Source organism: Suricata suricatta, chromosome 8 (genome assembly GCF_006229205.1).
Source record: "Suricata suricatta isolate VVHF042 chromosome 8, meerkat_22Aug2017_6uvM2_HiC, whole genome shotgun sequence".
NCBI lineage: Eukaryota > Metazoa > Chordata > Mammalia > Carnivora > Herpestidae > Suricata > Suricata suricatta.
Window position 1 is genome coordinate 112,290,093 of NC_043707.1, and position 18,582 is coordinate 112,308,674.

General features: G+C 41.8%; 1 protein-coding gene across 5 annotated transcripts in view; it reads right to left on the reverse strand.

Moving 5' to 3' along the window:
• Positions 1-18,582, reverse strand: part of MACF1 (microtubule actin crosslinking factor 1) — a 324,783-nt gene that overhangs the window by 259,271 nt on the left and 46,930 nt on the right. The window lies entirely within an intron of this gene.

Consider the following 18,582-nt stretch of genomic DNA (forward strand, 5'->3'; position numbering starts at 1 on the left):
TGTCAGTCCCAAGTAACAGAAGCCAATTTGCACTTGACTGCAATATGTTGATTTAAAACACAGCACCGGCTCCATTTCTCCCAGAGACAGTCACCTATCACCAGCAAGGGTGACGACATAGTAGTTTGTCAACCAATCCTATAAGTTAACCTTGCTTGATTTTCTAGCTCAGTAACAGGAAGAAAAGAAAAAGAGAATAGCAACCTTGGACCAATCTGGGGTTCCAATGCAGAATTTCTGTACAGTAATGATTAAGTAATTCTTGGTATTCAGTTTCCTGCAGATGGATCTCTAAGTGCCAAAGGAAAAGGTACTAGGGTTGGGAGGATCAGTGAAGCCATTCAAATGCCTGGAGTTGCTAGGAGAAAAGTTTCAGAATAAAATAGTGCAGTGATGAGATGATGACAAGTGGGAGCTGCCGACTAAGAGACACTTGGCACCTGTCCCATGATGAAATTAACTGCACAGTAAAATATCTGAACCAGCTGGCCACTGAGCCTGAAGACAGTGCTATCCCTAGAGCACAAGGGGCTAAGAGCTATCAGAGGGGTATTCAAAGTGTTACAGGTAACTTCAGTAGCTTACAAACTGCAATAAAGTTAAAAACCAACATCCAGAGCTTCAAATATACGTTTTAGGATCAGTAATTCTTTTTTTTTTTTTTTTTTGAGAGACACAGAGAGACAGTGTGAGCAGGGGAGGGTCAGAGGGAGAGGGAGACACAGGATCTGAAGCAAGCTCCAGGCTCTGAGCTAACTGTCAGCACAGAGCCCAAGGTGGGGCTCGAACCCACAAACTGTGAGATCATGATCTCAGCCACCCAGGCGCCCCAAGATCAGTAATTCTACTTCTAGAGAGCTATCCTAAAAGGATCATCAGAAATGCACAGAAAATCTTATTTTCAAAGATATGGATTATCATAGTACAGCAATAAAAAATTAAATGCACAAATGCCCCACAAGTGGGAACTGTTAAATAAATGACCCTTTCATTTGAGGAAATTCCATAAGCTATTAAGAAATGATTTAAACAAATAGGTAAAGGCATAAAAAATGCTCACAAAATAATAAAGAGCAAAAAAAGGAACTATATTACAATAATAACAAACATAAAAACACAACATTATGTATATTTGGACAGGAAAATATATATGGGGGACACCTGGCTGGCTCAGTGGGTAGAGCAGGTGACTCTTGATCTCAGGATTGTGAGTCTGAGCCCCCACACTGGGTGTAGAGATAACTTAAAAATAAAACCTTAAAAAGAAAAGAAAAAGATTAAATGGAAACATAAATCATGAACACAGTAATCTGTAGGTTGTAGGATTTTTGTGATTTTTTTGGTTCTTATTTTTCTATGCTTTCTACAAGACCAAAATAGTGCATCTATTTAATAGCAGAAGAAAAAAAATCTAAGTTGTTTCTTCCCCCTGAGATTCTGTATTAGCCACATTGAAGAGGGGGAAAAAATTCCCCCCAAAAAGGCCAATCTCTGAAGGGTACATGTCAGGATATGAGGACTTCTCCTGCTTGCCCAGACATAGAAATAAGGCCATGCTGGCCTACTCAGTGGAAGTCCAAAGTAAAGCTGTAAGAGAATGAGAAAGAGGGCTTGATAAATACCTCAGAGCTAAGAACCCAAACTGAGTGTGGGCCTTGTCAGTAGTCACCTTGTTCACTTGCTCAATGTTGCCGCTGCCCAAAACATACTTGCAATCCCTCATTTGGAACTGCCTCCAGACTAGTAATACCATCTCCCCAGTGTCTTCAAGAGCAGTACATTTTCATTCTTTGAGATTGGATTTAATGTTTCAAAATAGCCTAAGTCTTAGATAATATTGTTTTCTGACAAAAAATTAAGTAGGACTATAAAACAACTATTGTTTCTTATGGGAGTCATAATCTGGGGGTGAAGAGAGAAACCACAAAAAGGGTTTTGTGAATCTACACAGCACAAGCACCAATATCAGAGTATTGTGGGGGGTTTTAACCCTCTTCGATGACTACTGAAGGACATTTGGATGCATGAGTTTAGTTCAATTCTTCAAACGTCCTTTTAATACTTAACATGTGCTGGGGGAAGAAGATACAATAAGAAAGGAGTCTTGTTCCCACATTTAGCACCATCCCCTGGGCTCTGACTCTGTGCCAGATGTTACACTTGCTATGCATGTAAAATCTTCACAACATTTTGTGAGGTAAGTTGTATTATCATCCCCATTTTACAAATGAGAAAACTGAGGCTTACAGAAGTTACAGGAAACTTATCAAAGAAGTAAAGACTAGGAAGAAAGTAAAATGTTTAATAACTGTAATATGTTTAATAACTATAGTTATTATTAACTATAAGCATGCTTTAAAATAAGTACCTTTCAAGTGCCATGGCAACACAGATGAGGAAAAGAGAACTCTACCTCAAACTGCAAAAGGAAGAGGAAAAATAAAGAAAAGAGAGAGAAAGCAAGGAAAGGAAAGGAAACTATGGAGGAGTTGAGACTGAGCTAAGGTACTGAAAGACGAGGAGATGTTTGGTATAAACAGAGAAGGATGATGGTATTCTAGGCAAAGGCAACAAAACAGTACATGCAGAGTGAAAAGAAAGGTAAAGTATGTGAGTATGCTGTATATTTGTTTTGGAGTTTTTTGTGTTTTTTGGTTTTATTTTAGAGAGAGAGAGCACATGCATATACAAATGAGGTTGGAGAGAGAGAGAACGAACCTTAAGCAGGCTCTATGCTCAGTGCAGAACCTGAGACAGGGCTCAATCCCACAACCCTGGGTGATCATGACCTGAGCTGAAATCAAGATTTGGACACTCAACTAACTAAGCTACTCAAGTATCCAGAGATATACTTTTTTTTTTTAATCGGTCATTATCAGGGCACCAGCGTGGCTCAGTCAGTTAAGCGTCTGATTTCTGCTCAGGTTATGATCTCTTTGTGAGTTTGAGCCCCACATCGGGCTGTCTGCTATCATCACAGAGCCCACTTTGGATCCTCTGTCTCCCTCTCTCTCTGCCACTCCCCTGCTTGCTCACTCGATCACTCTCTCGCGCTCTCTCTCTCTCTCTCAAAAATAAAAAATAAACATTAACAAAAAAATGTTTTTAATCAGTCATTATCTCACAAACCTACCACAATTTTTTAAGCAAATACTAGAGAACCACCTTCTCATCATTCAACCTTAACTCCCTATCTGCTTTCCTAATTAATCCCCAATTACCAATCCACAGCACAGACCTGGGCTATGCCAAATAGCAGGATCTAGGCCAATAGCAAAACCTGTCATATCCACAGGACAGGTCCATCTGGGCAGAAATCACTCAATAACTATAGTTTTCGACAGACCAGAGAAGTAAAATTTAAAGCCCAGAAGCAGCAGCAATGGGATATACTGTATCCCAATCCTGGTGTCAAAGCACCAAAGATTCACAAGAAATTGGGGACCAGAACTTCAAAAGACCTCTGCAATGTCTCTGTTCTCCCACTGGACTCCCTTCAACACTAGATGGAAGAATGGCTGTAAGCTGCATCATGTCAAGAAAGGCAAAGTAGGTAACTCAATGAAAAGGGGAGCCTATGACCTCTTTCTCTCAGTGCCTCTGGAATACACAAAGATACAGATGAAATGAAAAAGGGTAGTAGTTATTCACCATAATTAGGAGACACAGTGGGTGAACTCAGCCCACAGGACAGTTTGACAAAGGCAATGCCTTGTATCTGACTATCTGCCTGGCCACCCAGGATTGGAGAAATAATTGTCTAAGACCTATAACAACATTCCAGAAATGAGTATAAAGACCAAACCAAAATAACCACATGCCCTCTTTCTAGATGCCTCTCTCAGCTGAAAAAGATTCAAGTTCTAGGAAAGAAGAAAGGTTGAATCAGGTGCCTTCTTTGGGTGAATGAATAAGACAAACTGCTGCATCTCATACATTTTATGCTATAAAGACGATTACACAGTGTATATGCATGAATGTAGGATTAGAAAACAGGACACAGCTCAAGGAGGCTACTGTGGAGAGAAAAGATCTATTGCCCTCATGTGAAAGCACCACACTCTGCACTCCCTCAGAGAATAAGGTGCCTGTGAGTGTCCACATATCCTTGGGCAGTTGTGGATATCCCACCCCCACCCGCACCCCCCGCCACAGCACTTGGTCCCAAACCACAGACAGCAGCACAATATAGCCATCTTGGTTGGTATACTCCCAGAAAAGCCTTAGCAGGACAGATGTTCTCAAACCAGCCAAGTCTTGGGTTTGCCAATGTAAACCACTGATGTTATGGAAATATTTTAGGAGCTAAGTGGATTAATACGTGTAAAATGCTTAGAACAGGGCCCAGTTCATAACTAACATTTGCTGAGTGTTTACTGTTATTACTATTATCACTAGTGATACTGTCTTCCAGTCTCAACCATGATAACTGTCCTACAATGAGATCAAGTAAGAGACCTGGAACAATCATGTCAATGGATGACTAGTGCTACAACTCCCCAGAGTGTACCTTGATCCAGCTCATCTTGGACCAAAGCAGGCACAAGGACTCACTCTGATTCAAAGTCTCTGGGAGGGACAGGAGAAAGAAGGTCTAGAACTAACATTTGGTGAACTCTGGCCACATTCCAGACATGATGGATGTGTGTGTGTGTGTGTGTGTGTGTGTGTGTGTGTGTGTATCCTCATGTTTGATGCCCACAGCAGTAAATGCTTCTGAATTCACCTTGGAGTGCTAGAACCAAAATAACCCTAGTATCTGGGGTGGGAAGAGTGGAGTGTGAGCTGCCACCACTACAAGTATAGTCTTTTCTCTTCCCCGATTTCAGCCCCACAAAGGACACTCCCCAGAATAAGTGGATCTCATCTGTTACTTGTTCATTCCTAGCAATGTTACTCTCTCCTTGCCAGAAAGGACAGGGCAGAGGTGGGGGGGGAGGGTACTTTTTAGGTGAGTTAAGAAAACAAAGATTGCCAAGCTGGTTTTAACATAACCTCTTTCAAAAGCAAAAACAACCTTTCCTAGGGTGCAATTTCTAACCTCTACACCCATGAATGGGTCAAGTCAAGAGCGACTTGTTCCTTTAATCCCACTGAGAAAGTCAGGAGAGTTACAAGACACTCAGGACTAAAGCAACCCACATTTATGGAGTAAAAAAAGGACTCCTTCCTCCATGTTTCATGAGTGGAAAACAATAAGTGCCCCTATTGGTCATATCTACACTTTACTCTCAAAGCACAGATAGCAGAAGAGGACAGGGTTATTTGTGGTGTGGTCTCCTGAGAACCTCAGGAATCTACTTAGGTCACTGCTAACCTTGATTCACTTAGGCCATGGCCATCCTCATGTGGTTTAACTGCTCATCTAAACCCTTGACACAACGGGGAACCAAAAAAGAAAAGTTCTACTCTCTAATCCTACAGATAAGTAAATCTCCTGTAGTTTCCATCCACCACCTGTCCATCTTCAGGAAGCTCTGGCCTTTTATCAGAAAAATGGTGACAAGGATAATAGGAAATAAAACTAAATTCAGGAGTTACTACTCTAAAACTTTTCTTCTACTGAAGAAATGTGCAAATTAATGAAGGCTGATACTCCTTCCATGAGTTTTGTAAACAGAGGAAGGAAAAAGCTCCTGCTGTTGGGTGGGTGTGGTGCCCAGGAATATAGAAGGATCCCTCTAAGACAGGAAATAGGGCAAGAGAAGGGGGCTCTGCTATGGCACAAGGGTACACTCTAGCACCTCCCTTCATGCAGGGCCCAAGAGGACCCAAGAAGAGTCCCTGAGAAGCTCCACGGGTTCTGTCCCCATCTCACGCCTCTTCCCCGTGATTCTGGATGAAGAAGGCCAGACTCCCTCTGTCCTCTCAAAACTGTCTTTGACAGAGAAACAACAGTTAATTGGCTCATTCTTGCTAAGACCTGCCTGATGCCTGATGAGCTTGCAGAGCTCCAAACCAAAAGGGATTGGCTCCAGCTCTCAGGAGTCCTGGGGGGAAAATGTTTGTATGGTGTGATAGGAAGACAAAACAAGAGAAGGTAGAAATTAGTAGAATAGTACTTTACAGTTGTATATCCCTTTATAGCCTGCAAAGCCCTTCTCATGTACATTCTCTTAGAAACAGTTCTTCAACACATAAAGAAGGGAAAATATCTACAGATCCTAGCAGGATGGGAGTCTAAGTCCACCACCATTTCCTCATCCCTGTTACTCTACCTCCCCTACTCTCTCTGCACCCACCCCATGGTTGCTCTGGATCCAGAATCCAGACTGCTGATGAAAGAGGGATGTTTTGAGCACCTTCCTAAGCAAATGGTGAATAAAATCATCTATGAATTAGAGAAGAGGAAGTACAAAGATTTCATCTATCTTTCTCATTAAAAGCCAAAGAGAGACCTACATTTTTCTCATCTGTGGTCACCAAAGAGTTTCACAAACATGTAAATATTATTTTATTAAAAAGTTGCCTCCTTTAAAGTCACTATTTACCCTTTACATGGCACCTCTGGCCTGCCAACCTGCATTTCTCCTCCCCCACCCCCTACAACTCCCCACTCCTGCCTGCTCTCTCCAGGTGGGACTCTGACTCACTATACACACAGGTGACTGGAAAACCTGGCCCAAGAAACAACTACACCTAGGTGAGGCTGCAGAGCCGGATGGCAAGAACCCTCCACCCACACTGCCCTGGCAGTGTCCTGAGCTCTACTCAACTCAGGAGAGCAGGGAAGAAGATGCTTGTTGGGATCAGCACTAGGTGTTATACATAGCAGATGAATCTACTCCTGAAATCATTATTGTACTACATACTAACTAACTTAGATACAAATTAAAAAATAAATAAATAAAATTTAAAAAAAGGAAACAAAACAAATAAACATAGGAGGAAAAAAAAAAGAGAGACAAACCAGATAATAGACTCAACTATGGAGAATAAACTGAGGGTTGATGGAGGGGACATAGGTGGGGGGGATGGGTATCAAGGAGGGCACATGTGATGAGCACACGGTGTTATACATATGTGATGAATCACTAAATTCTACTCCTGAAACCAATATTATCCTATATGTTAACTGGAATTTAAATAAAAACTTGAAACTAAAAAAATACAAATAAGATAAATAAATAAGTAAATTATCAAACCAAAAAAAAAAAGGAAGGAAGGAAGAGAGCAGGGGACATTTCTTCATTGTCCATTCAACACTGAAGCAAGAGAACAGACCTCTGTTGAAGTAGCAGAGACATCCCCTCCCAGTCACCCACCATCACACTTACAATGCTAGCCCTTGTGTGTCATTGTCAGAACACACACAAAAATATGGCCAGCTCAGAGTAAGAGGGCTTTCCAAGCCCCTGAGCAGATGATGAAAAGTAAAGACTCCGCATAACACACAACACAGTAAGCATTCACAAATTCAGCAAGGAGAGAGGCAGGGAGCCAGAAGCCTCATCATACCTCTAAGGTTGTTGAGTCCCTCCAGGAACTTCTGGTACTTGTAGGCGTTCATGCCCCTGCCCAGCCGTGTGGATTCAGGGGCTAGAAGTAGGCAGCATGTCAGTGACAGCTGAGAAGCAAGAGCGCGTTTGAACGGACTGATCTCTAAGCCCCCGTGCCTGCTAGCCCCCAAGAACTGGACTTTGACCACATTTATTAGTGATGTCACCAGAGAAGCCTCATTATATTACAGCCTTTTGTGCTCCCTCATTTGTTGCTATGAGCGGAAATACCTCCCCAGGAGAGGTCAGCCCCTCCTTTATGCAAAAGAGGCAGGAGACTACAAGAGGCCCCTGCCTATCATCTGCCACCTCATCTGCCACCTTCTTTCTAGACTCCAGCCCAGGCTCCACTGGGATTACCGCTCCCCTGGTGAAAACTCTAGGACACGGGTTAGGGGGCCATCTAACATTTGAGAATAACACCTTTAAAGGGCCACACTCACCACAAGCATGTCACTATAACAGGAGCTCTTGGACAAGTATCACATGGCACTGGGGCAGGTTTTACAAAATAAACAACCAACTCTGCACTCCCCTTACAGCAGTGATGTTTACAGAATGGAACACAGCCATACACAGGCAAGACACTGCTTATCAACACAGTCCAAGGCAGGGAGACAAGGGAGAAACTGTGAGGCCCACTCCCTAATAAGTGCTAAACTATAAAGCCCACTCGTTAAGTGCTAAATGCACAACTCAGGGGGCAGGGGAGGCATGACCTTCTCCATAGATAACTAGGGGACAACTGAGGTTCAGACTCCATCCTCATGCTATGCTCCCCACTCCAGGGCACTATTCCATTCAGCTCATCTGTTTTTGGTTTTGTTTTAATGATGCCAATACTGCTGCAAATTTCCTTCTACTTGATTAGCCTCAAGAATATGACCCACTCCCCAGTAATCAAAGGCTCTTGGGATAAGCTACATAGATTATGTAATAAGAAGGAGAAAACCTGAAATTTCTACAGTGTCTTGTTCTAAGAAATTCAAAGTGGTCTGTCTGCATCATTATGTTCATCTTCAGAAATGTCTTTATGAAAATAACCGCAAATTTTAATTTACATATGAGAAAACAGGGTAAGCAATCTGCCTAAAAGTCACACTCTGGTGCTCTGGCTCATCTTACCATGAAAGCCTTGGCATTCTAGAAATCCATGGGCAACCAACTGAGTCGGACACCATAGAGGAACAACCCCTCGTAAGGAAGACACCCCTCTCCCAGGCCTGAAGATTTTCTGAGCAACCTGCCATGCAGGCTGCCATTTAGTGCCTTGGGGTAGAACTCACAGTATGTCAGATATAATGTTCCACAAAACTCCCAATTATGTAGGTTGGGTGCAGGTGAAGAAACTGTATAAGGAGCATTGCAAAAACAAAGAAAAAGAGCGTGTGTGCCCACTTGAAAAGATCAGGCTAAGTAATATTAACACTGCTAAGATAATAGAAAGGGGAACATTTTTAAATAATAAAAATATCCAACCCTGGTTTTTGTGCCTTCTGATGCTATTGGTCAGTCAATAATCACAAGTTAACCAACCACTAGTGTACAGATTTATTTATTTATGAGAAGTCAAGGGCAACACAATGCATGGTTCCTTTTCTCAAAAGAACAATTTCATGGGCAAGATTCAACAGTTAAAAGGGACCTTAACGCCTACAGGGTATAAGTCAGACAATGGATATAGTTAAAAAAAAAAAAGATTCTATCGTTATTACTGTGAAAATCACAGTATCTTTAAGGTCACCTAGTCAAACAGACAAGGTCTTTGGATTCCTCATCTGTGAAATAAGGCTGTGGACAGAGAAAGGTAAAATTAAACAATAGTTCAGATCATGTGTGTCTATTTCCTAGCATTATTCCACTTATTTCTCTAGGAAAATAATGGATAATTGAGTACTTGGGTTGTAGAGTCAAAATACCTGAATTCCAGAGTCAAGATCCAACTTTGCCACAAACTAGCTTTGTGAACAGGAGCCCCAAATTTCTATAAAATGCTTATTGTTCTTTTCTGTTTAGGCCACACACTCTAGCGAGAATCTGATGAAAATTAAGGATACTCTCCCTAGGAAAAGGCACATATTCACCTACATACAAAACTTTGTTTACAAGTGGTGAGGGGTCAATGAATCGCAGGTAAAGAACCTCTGAACTGATCTCTAAGACTTGTTCTGTGTCATGATCTGAAAGCAAATAACAGTGCAGGTGAATATAAGCATGTAAAGGAATGATCAATTAGCCCCAGCAGAGACGGTCCTCTTGCTTTAACGCCACTATAAAATCCTACTCAGAGACTCCTCCCACCTGAAAGAGCAAAGCAGCCCAGACAACAGGAATCTAACAGCAGGAAAAACTGACTTTTAAAATAGCCACTCAAACTAAGTGCGTTTAAAAGACAACACATGCTGGTTTGTCATTTCCTCTATGTGTTTCACCATTTAAATTGTTTAGTAACATTTTATCAGATAAAAATTAAACAAAAACAAGGATGTTTGGAATTATGAAGAGTGATGGTTCCAAATTGAGGCTTTTGGGAAAGGGAAGGGGGTGCAGCAGCCTGGCAGACCAAGGACCGTTCCTCAGAATCTGAGCATTTCAAGGCACCACAGTCCAATACCCCTACATGCTCTTTGTGGCTGTTCATCTTTTATCCTCATAAGTCCCATGTGGTGAACAGTGAGGTGTTGTTACCTCCGGTGGCAAGAGAGATTCTGCCCTAGGTTTCCGACAAAGATGGCCAATGTAAAAGGCTCAGGGTCTGGCGGTCTAATAGGGCCTCTGGCCAGCTGCTGACAGCAGGAAAAACAGCCCTGCTGTCTCCAACAGCCCTTACAAAGGCACAGACACCTCACAAGTAAGTGGAACTTGACTGAATGCAAGCAGAACAGGAAGTGCAGAGGACAGAGCATGAGAGGTAGTCCTACGGCTTCTGGCTCTATAGTGACAGGATGACAATTAAAAAGGAACACCTGCCCTGCCCTTGAGTTGGCTCAGGGACACTAGAACTTAGGTGGGTTGGACTGAAGGCCAGAGTCGGGTTCGGGATATACGTCCTAAAAACAGCAGGACAAGGTTGCCAGCAGTCTCCTTACAACTGAAGAGAAAGTTCTAGGCTGATGAAGAGAAAGAAAGTCCCATCTTGAAGTTCACACAGTCCCCCCAAACCCCTCCACAAATCAATAACTGCCAGAATTCCTTTGAAGCAATCTTTCTTCTAAAAACAGAGGTCCTTCTTCCACAAGAAACCCTCATGTCAGGGTCAGGGAAGCAAAACCTGGGCAGCCAGTCTAAGGAATTCACCCAGCCATTCATTCTTCATACATTTGTTGTGTACTCACCACGCACTAACCTAGGTGCTGGGAATGCAAAACTCAGAGTCTAATGAGATGGATAGCAGGACAAAAAAGGAATCAATCTGCTCAGATTCACAGAAGACGAGGGTCATAGGTGGTCCAACTGAAGGCACAGCTGACTTCCAACTGCTCACTCTCTAGACCAGCCCTAAAGACAAGAGGTTTACGAACGTGAAAGGTAACTCTCCTCATATAAATATATATATCCATGTTCTTTGAGGCCAGTTGCTCCTGTTATTCCAAAGCAGCTGCTGGCCCAGGAAGACAGCAAAAATGTCTCCAGTGACTTAAGCCAGTAACAAAAGCAGGTGCCAGGTTCACGGTCCTATTCAGGGAGCAACAAAGATCCTTTCTTCATTGTTTCCCCCTGGCAACAGTGTCTGATGGAGAAGGGGGTTGAATTACACCTTGTCCCTCTGGTCTGCTAGAGAGAAAATGAGTTTGCCATCTGAAGAAAGAGTTGTCCCCAGGGCCAGGGCTGCCTCTGCAGGGCTGAGGAACAGAAGACAAAAGAAGTGAGACCTCATGCTTAGAAGGAGAGAACTGAAATGGCAAGACCAAGGGAGGCTTTAAAGGGAACTAAGTATGGGTCTGGCAGCAAAGGTCCAAGGAGCTCTGCCCACGCTGTGCTCACCCCAGGCTTGGAGAGGTACTTTGTGTGGACCAGACTTAGGCTTTGGGATCTGACAATGAGCTTAACAAGGCCTTGTGCTTTAGGCTACACACCCTCAAATCAGTTCTCTCTCCTTGATCCTTTTCTTTTTGGCCATGTGGTCCACAGAAAAATGGGTGAATCCTAGAAGTCCTTTCCTCCTACAGTGGTTATGTAATACTACGAGACCAAACAAGATAAAAAGGACTGACCAGTTGGAAGAAAAGGCAAAAATACCTGCTTTTAAGGTAAATCTGTATCTGGGGGCACCTGAGTGGCTCAGTCAGTTAAGCATCCAACTTCGGCTCAGGTCATGATTTCATGATTTGTGGGTTCGAGCCCCGTGTTGGGCTCTGTGCTGGCAGCTCAGATCCTGGAGCCTGCTTCAGATTCTGTGTCTCCCTCTCTCTCTGCCCCTCCTCAACTAGTGCTCTGTCTCTCCCTTTCAAAAATAAATAAATGTTAAAAAAAAATTTTAAGGCAAAAAAAGGTAAATCTGTATCTGCCATGACCTCGGGTTCTAGCTCTACCTGAGACAAAATTCCCTTCTACATTTATAACATCATAAAGTAACCTAAAGGCCTCATTGGGGATTCCAGGGACTTAAGAGAAAGGTGAGAGGTAAGAGTCACCCACCACTGGAACAAGGTTATGGATCTCCAGCAGAGAGATGCGAGAGAAGGACTTTTATTTCAACATAAGCCTCCTGACACAGCTACAGGCACCTGGGTGTAACAGAGACCAACAGTATCCCCTTCCTCCAGGAACAGCTTCTCTCATCAGATCCACTGGGATGCAGAGGACACAGCTGTACTTCCACATCAGCTAAAGGTAGGTGCCCATTGAGGAGCACCACATTTAGTTATTCTGACAATCCTTGGGAGAAAAGTGCTTGCCAGCTCAATTCACCTGAGCTCTTCCACCAGCAAATATAACAAGTCTCCAAGACGACAGGCCACCAACTTCCCGAAGCATTCCTATGTTGCTTTTGAGCAGAGGAAGGAGGCAAAATAAACATTATTGAAAACTCAGATTCTAGACACTAAAAATAGCATAACGGAATTTTCCTTTGAAGCTTCCATTTCTTAAAAATGATGTTATTAAAAAAAAAAAAGTCCAAGACAGACTGTATAGTGCTAACTCCAGGATGGCAGGGTAGGAGTTCTAAGAAACCTATTACCTTGAGTCTAAGATAATATTCAGTGCGGGGCACCTGGGTGGCTCAGTCAGTTAAGCAGCCAACTTCAGCTCACGTCATGATCCCCCGGTTCCTGGGTTTGAGCCCTGCATTGGGCTCTGTGCTGACAGCTCAGAGCCTGGAGCCTGCTTCGGATTCTGTGTCTCCCTTTCTCTGCCCCTCCCCCACTTGCACTCTCTCTCAAAAATAAACATTTTTTTAAATGTTTTATGTTTGAAAGAGAGAGACAGAGCACTAGCAGAGGAGGGGCAGAGAGACGGAGACAGAATCTGAAGCAGGCTCCAGACTCTGAGCTGTCAGCACAGAGCCCAACATGGGGCTTGAAACCACGAGCAGTGAGATCATGACCTAAACGGAATTTGAACGCTCAACCAACTGTGCCACCCAGGCGCCCCAAAATAAATAAACATTTTAAAAAATTGTTTTTAAATAAGATAATATTCAGTGGGAAAACATCATAATGTTAAGGAGGTGCTAAAAGTACCTAATAGGTAGAACCTCAATAGGGGTGCCAACAACTGTTTGATGAGTAGTAGATACATATGCATCTGCTATAGTGTTATCTATACTTGTCTATATGCTTCAAATATTCATAATAAAAAATTAAAGTCTTGGATCAAACCATCCATCAAATTTATAAATATGTAGCACTGGGTGTATTATGGAAACTAATTTGAAAATAAACTATTAAAAAAAAAAGAAAAAAGAAAAAAAATTTTATAAATATGCATACGATTTGGCCCAGCAATTCCACATCTAAAAATTTTTCCTTTAGACATACATATGCAAACTGGTAAGTGTACAATATGCTTTTTCATTACAGCATTTTGTAATAACAACAGATTGTCCATCAGTAGGGAAATGGCTAAGTGACAGTACATCCATATAATGGAATAATAAGCAACAGGGGAAAAGAGAAGGTCTTTATGTGCTGAAATTGATTAATTTTCAAGATCTAATAAGTTAAAGAAAAGTCAAACAGGGTGTATATTATCCTCTCATTTGTTTATTTAAAAAGGAGGGAAGAAAAATATATACAATTTAGGTTGCAGAAAATCAGGGATTTTTATGCACTTTCTTCAGTTTATCCCCAGAGCCTAGCATGGTACCTGGCATGTAGTAGGGGCTCACCAAATATTTGCTGAATTACTTTCTTAAATAAATAAGTGCACATATCATCTCTGAAGGCACAAAAAGCTGACAATATTGTCTTTAGGGAAGGAGAAAAAATGGCTGGAGTGAAAGAAAGATTCTTCACTGTACTTTCATCTTTTTGTACCTTTTGAACAGTCAATTATGTGAAAAAATAAACGAAAGCTTAAAAGCCAAGAATCTGAGATTCTAAATCCTGATCCCAGCACTGCCACTGACCACATATTGTTCACTCCGTCATTCACACATCCAACAAGCCTGCCCTGGGCCAAATCCGTACACCATTGAGGGCGAAGGTGAAGAGCTCAGGGCCACTGCTCAAGCATCTTATGGTCTAGAGAGTGAGACAAGCAAGTGCAGCAAGATGCAATACAGTGCAGCTGATCCTGGTAAAGGCACATGGAAGCAAAGAAGCACATGGAAGACTAGGGAAGGCTTCCCAAAGGAGATGCTGCTGCAACTGGAACTTTGGGGCCAGACAGAACTGGATTGATGGGGACAGGAGTGCTGCAGACAGAAAAAGCAAAGCAGAAACATGAGAGAGCACAATGCATTTAAGGAACTTAAAATAGTTTGACATGGCTAGAGTGTAGGGTACTCTCTACCCTGGAAGAATAATGGCAGGACATGAAAACTTTGCATGCCATGCTATAAATAAATAAATACATACATACATACATACATACACACATTTCATCCTAAAGGCAATAGGAAGCCCTTGAAAGCATTTATACTTGGGAGTGATTATTTTTTTTATCATCAGATTTTAAGTTTAGAAAGCATATTCTAGCAGCTGTGAAAAAGAAGGAAACAAGACAGATGGGCAGGGAACCAGTTAGGACACTATCACAGTTATACAGTGAGAAATAATAGACTCATAACAAAGAAAACAGTCCTGGGGATGGGAAGAAAGGAAGGACTGTGAGATCTGAAGTAGAATTACACAGCATGTGATTACTGTTTTGTTTCAGCGAGGGTAAGCTTGGGTGGACAGACCAAGTGAGGGAATGATTCCCAAATATCTCACTTGTGTGACTGGGTAGAAGACAGTGCCTTAAATAAAGTAAGGAACGGGAGAGATAAAAGCAGACTTGCCAGGGTGAGGATGAACAATTCAGTGTGAAACATGAACACCTACAAGATATGTAAAAGAAGTCCTCCAACACCCAGAGATAAATGCATGCAGCTCAGGAGAGAAAGCTGATGCAGCAGTTGAAAATACGAGTATAAGGGGCACCTGGGTGGCTTAGTAGGTTAAGCGTCTAAGTTTAGCTCAGGTCATGATCTCACAGCTTGTGAGTGCAAGCCCCATGTCGAGCTCTGTACTGACAGCTCAGAGCCCGGAGCCTGCTTCAGAATCTTTCTCTGCCCCTTCCCTGCTCGTGCTCTTGTCTCTTCTTGTCTCTCTCTCACTCTCAAAAATAAATATTAAAAAAAGAAAAGAAAAGAAAATATGAGTACGAATAAGATCACTCAAGGAAACTACGTAGAGGGCCAAAGGCAAAATCCTAGAAAGCACCTTTATTTTTATAAATATATTTTTTTAATATTTTATTTATTTTTAATACAGAGAGAGACAAAGCATGAGAGGGGGAGGGGCAGAGACAGAAGGAGACACAGAACTGGAAGCAGGCTCCAGGCTCCGAGCTAGCTGTCAGCACAGAGCCTGACACGGGGCTCGAACCCACGAACGTGAGTTCTGACCTGAGCCAAAGCCAGAGGCTTAACCGACTGAGCCACCCAGGCGCCCTGAAAGCACCTTTATTTAAAGGAAGATAAACCTGTAAACCAAGGAAGAAAATCAGAAGAGGATAAAGTCACAAAAAGTTAGGGAAGGAAGAACATTTTTTTTAAGTTTATTTATTTATTTATTTTGAGAGAGAGAAAAAGCGCAAATCAGGAAGGGGCAGAGAGAGAGAGAAAGAATCCTAAGGCTGACAGCATAGAGCCTGACACCGGGTTTGAACCCACAAACCCTGAGATCATGACCTGAGCCAAAGTGGGACACTTAACTGACTGAGCCATCCAGATGCCACAGGAAGGAGAAACTTTTAAGGAGAACAGATCATTTCATAGTCTCAAGTACACAAAAAGGTCACATAAGATCAGGGCTGAAAAATTCCCATTGGATTTGGCAATTAGGAAGTGATTAATGACCTTGGCAACAGCAATTTCAGGAGAGTGGAAGGGGTTGGAAGCTAAAGGGCAAGAGATGTATACTGCACTTAAGAATCTTGGAGGAAACAAAGAACATGGCTCTGAAAGAGGAAAACTTAACATCTCTTGTTTTCCACTTCATCTTCCATAACATATCTGCATCTTTAAGAAAAATAAGTAGAAAAATGTCCATAAAATAGTGTTTGCACTTCATTAGGTGTTAGGTGTAGAATGACAATAATCTAATTTATTAATAATATTATATTAAAGCTGGTTCCATTTACTCCACAAATCACCAAATATTTTTGTGCCCTTATGTGCCACCAATGTGGGAGATTAAATGGAGTTTATGATACAGTCCTCAACCTTGAGGAGCTTCCAATATTGTAGAAGAAAATAATGCATATGTACAAGTAGGATATTAAAGTACAATATGAAAGATATAGGAAAAAAATGACCACTAGCATTTAAGAAATTAGGAACAACATCCAGTGGGGGTGATCAGGGAAGGTTTCCTGGAAGGTCCTGAGGTGGGCTGTGAACAATGGGTAATTGCCACACGGCAGACACAGTGAGTGAAGGCTCTCCAAGAAGACAGTCTTGTCTGGCTTAGATCTGAGGAAGCACCTGGAGAGGATGCCGGAAAGGCTATTTATTATGGAGGGCTTTAAATGGGCTGACATGACAGAGCCCTGACTCTCTTCTGACTGCTGTGGCGCAGTGCCAACCGCCTGTAGGGTATTTCCGCCTGAGCATGCCACAGCAACTACAATTCAGATTATTAAAAGTGGACTCACAGCGTCCCTCCCCAAATTGATATTTCCTTTTAATTTCCCACTTCATGTAAAGGCACCCTTTCCCCAGCCCACTATCTAGTCCTGTCAGTTCTTCCTGATGCCTGTCTCATCACGTTCTCCTTTATCCGATGGTTGGTCACTCCTGTCTATTCCTCAGTACCTCACACCTGAACTGCTAAAATGGTCTCCAAACAACGGCTTTCTCTCCTTCTCATTCAATCCATGCTGCACGTGGCACATCAGTCTTCCTAAAACATCACCTTACTTAAATCATTCCGATACATAAAACCTCCAACAGCAACACAAAACCTACCACAGGGAAAAAAAATCTCAATGAAGTTTAAAAACAACTACATGGTACAACTTCTGCAGAGAGCAGTTTAGCAAAATGTATCTAAAATTTTGTAAAGTGCAATGACTTTTGATTCTGCAATTTCACTTTTAGGAATTTATACAAAAGAAATGTGGTTAAGTGTGCAAAGAAAAAAATATATATTCATCTCATTATTTAAAACATCAAATGCAGAATTACCTAAAAGTCCAACAATAGGGATCAATCTGCTCAAGGGCAGTACACCCATGCAATGGAATGTTGACAGCAATATAAATTATTATATGGATACATATTTCTTTTTTATTTTTTTAATGTTTACTTATTTTTGAGAGAGAGAGAGAGAGAGAGAGAGAGAGAGTGTGTGTGTGTGTGTGTGTGTGTGTGTGTGTGTGTGTGTGCAAGCATGAGCGGGGGAGGGCAGAGAGAGAGAGAGGGAGACACAGAATCCAAAGACAGGCTCCAGGCTCTGAGCTAGCTGTCAGCACAGAGCCTGATGCGGGGCTCAAACCCACTAACCGTGAGATCATGACCTGAGCCAAAGTCGGACATTTAATCGATTGAGCCACCCAGGCACCCCAATACATATTTCTTGACACTTATATTCACCATACAATAAAGAAAACTAGTTTGTTGATGCAAAATATTTATTTACATGTATATATTTATAGAAAAACATGTGAAAGAAAATATAGCTAAACATTTACAGTGGTTATCCAAGTGATGGGATTTCAGGTGACTTTAAGATTTTAAAGTAATCTTTTTTTTTTAATGTTTATTTGAGAGAGAGAGAGAATATGTGAGAGAGCCTAGGAACAAGAAAAAGAGAGAGAGAATCCCAAGCAGACTCTGCATTGTGTAGAACCTGATGCAGGTCTCGATCTCAGGAACCGTGAAATCATGACATACGACAAAATGAAGAGTCAGATGCTTACCAACTGAGCCACACAGGCTCAGAGATAGAGATGTCTAAGTAATCTCTATACCAAACGTGTGGCTCCAACTTACAGCCCCAAGATCAAGAGTCTAATGCTCTACTGAGTCAGCCAGATGCCCCTAGACAACTTTAATTTTTTAGTTTCCATTATTTTATAATTTTCAGAAACACAGATACTTAATGAAATTAAAAGAGGAGAGCCTATCAAAACTAATATCCAATATAGCATAGCTCTTTTAGACTGTCCAAATGTGGAGACAGCAGAAACTTTGTGTACAACCCAACAATTCAACCAAGTGTATAGCACCAAAGAAACAAGGATGAAAAAGGTATAAGTCTGTCCTCATTAAAATCATGGTGTAAAGGAGCCAGACAATTAAATAGGTAATTGTAAATTAAGTACTATTACAAAGGGATGTATAAAGTACCAAGAGAACTCAAATAAGGAGATAGGTTCAATTTTTCCTGGTTGAGATAGGGGGGAAGAAGCTGGAACACCATAAAAAGCT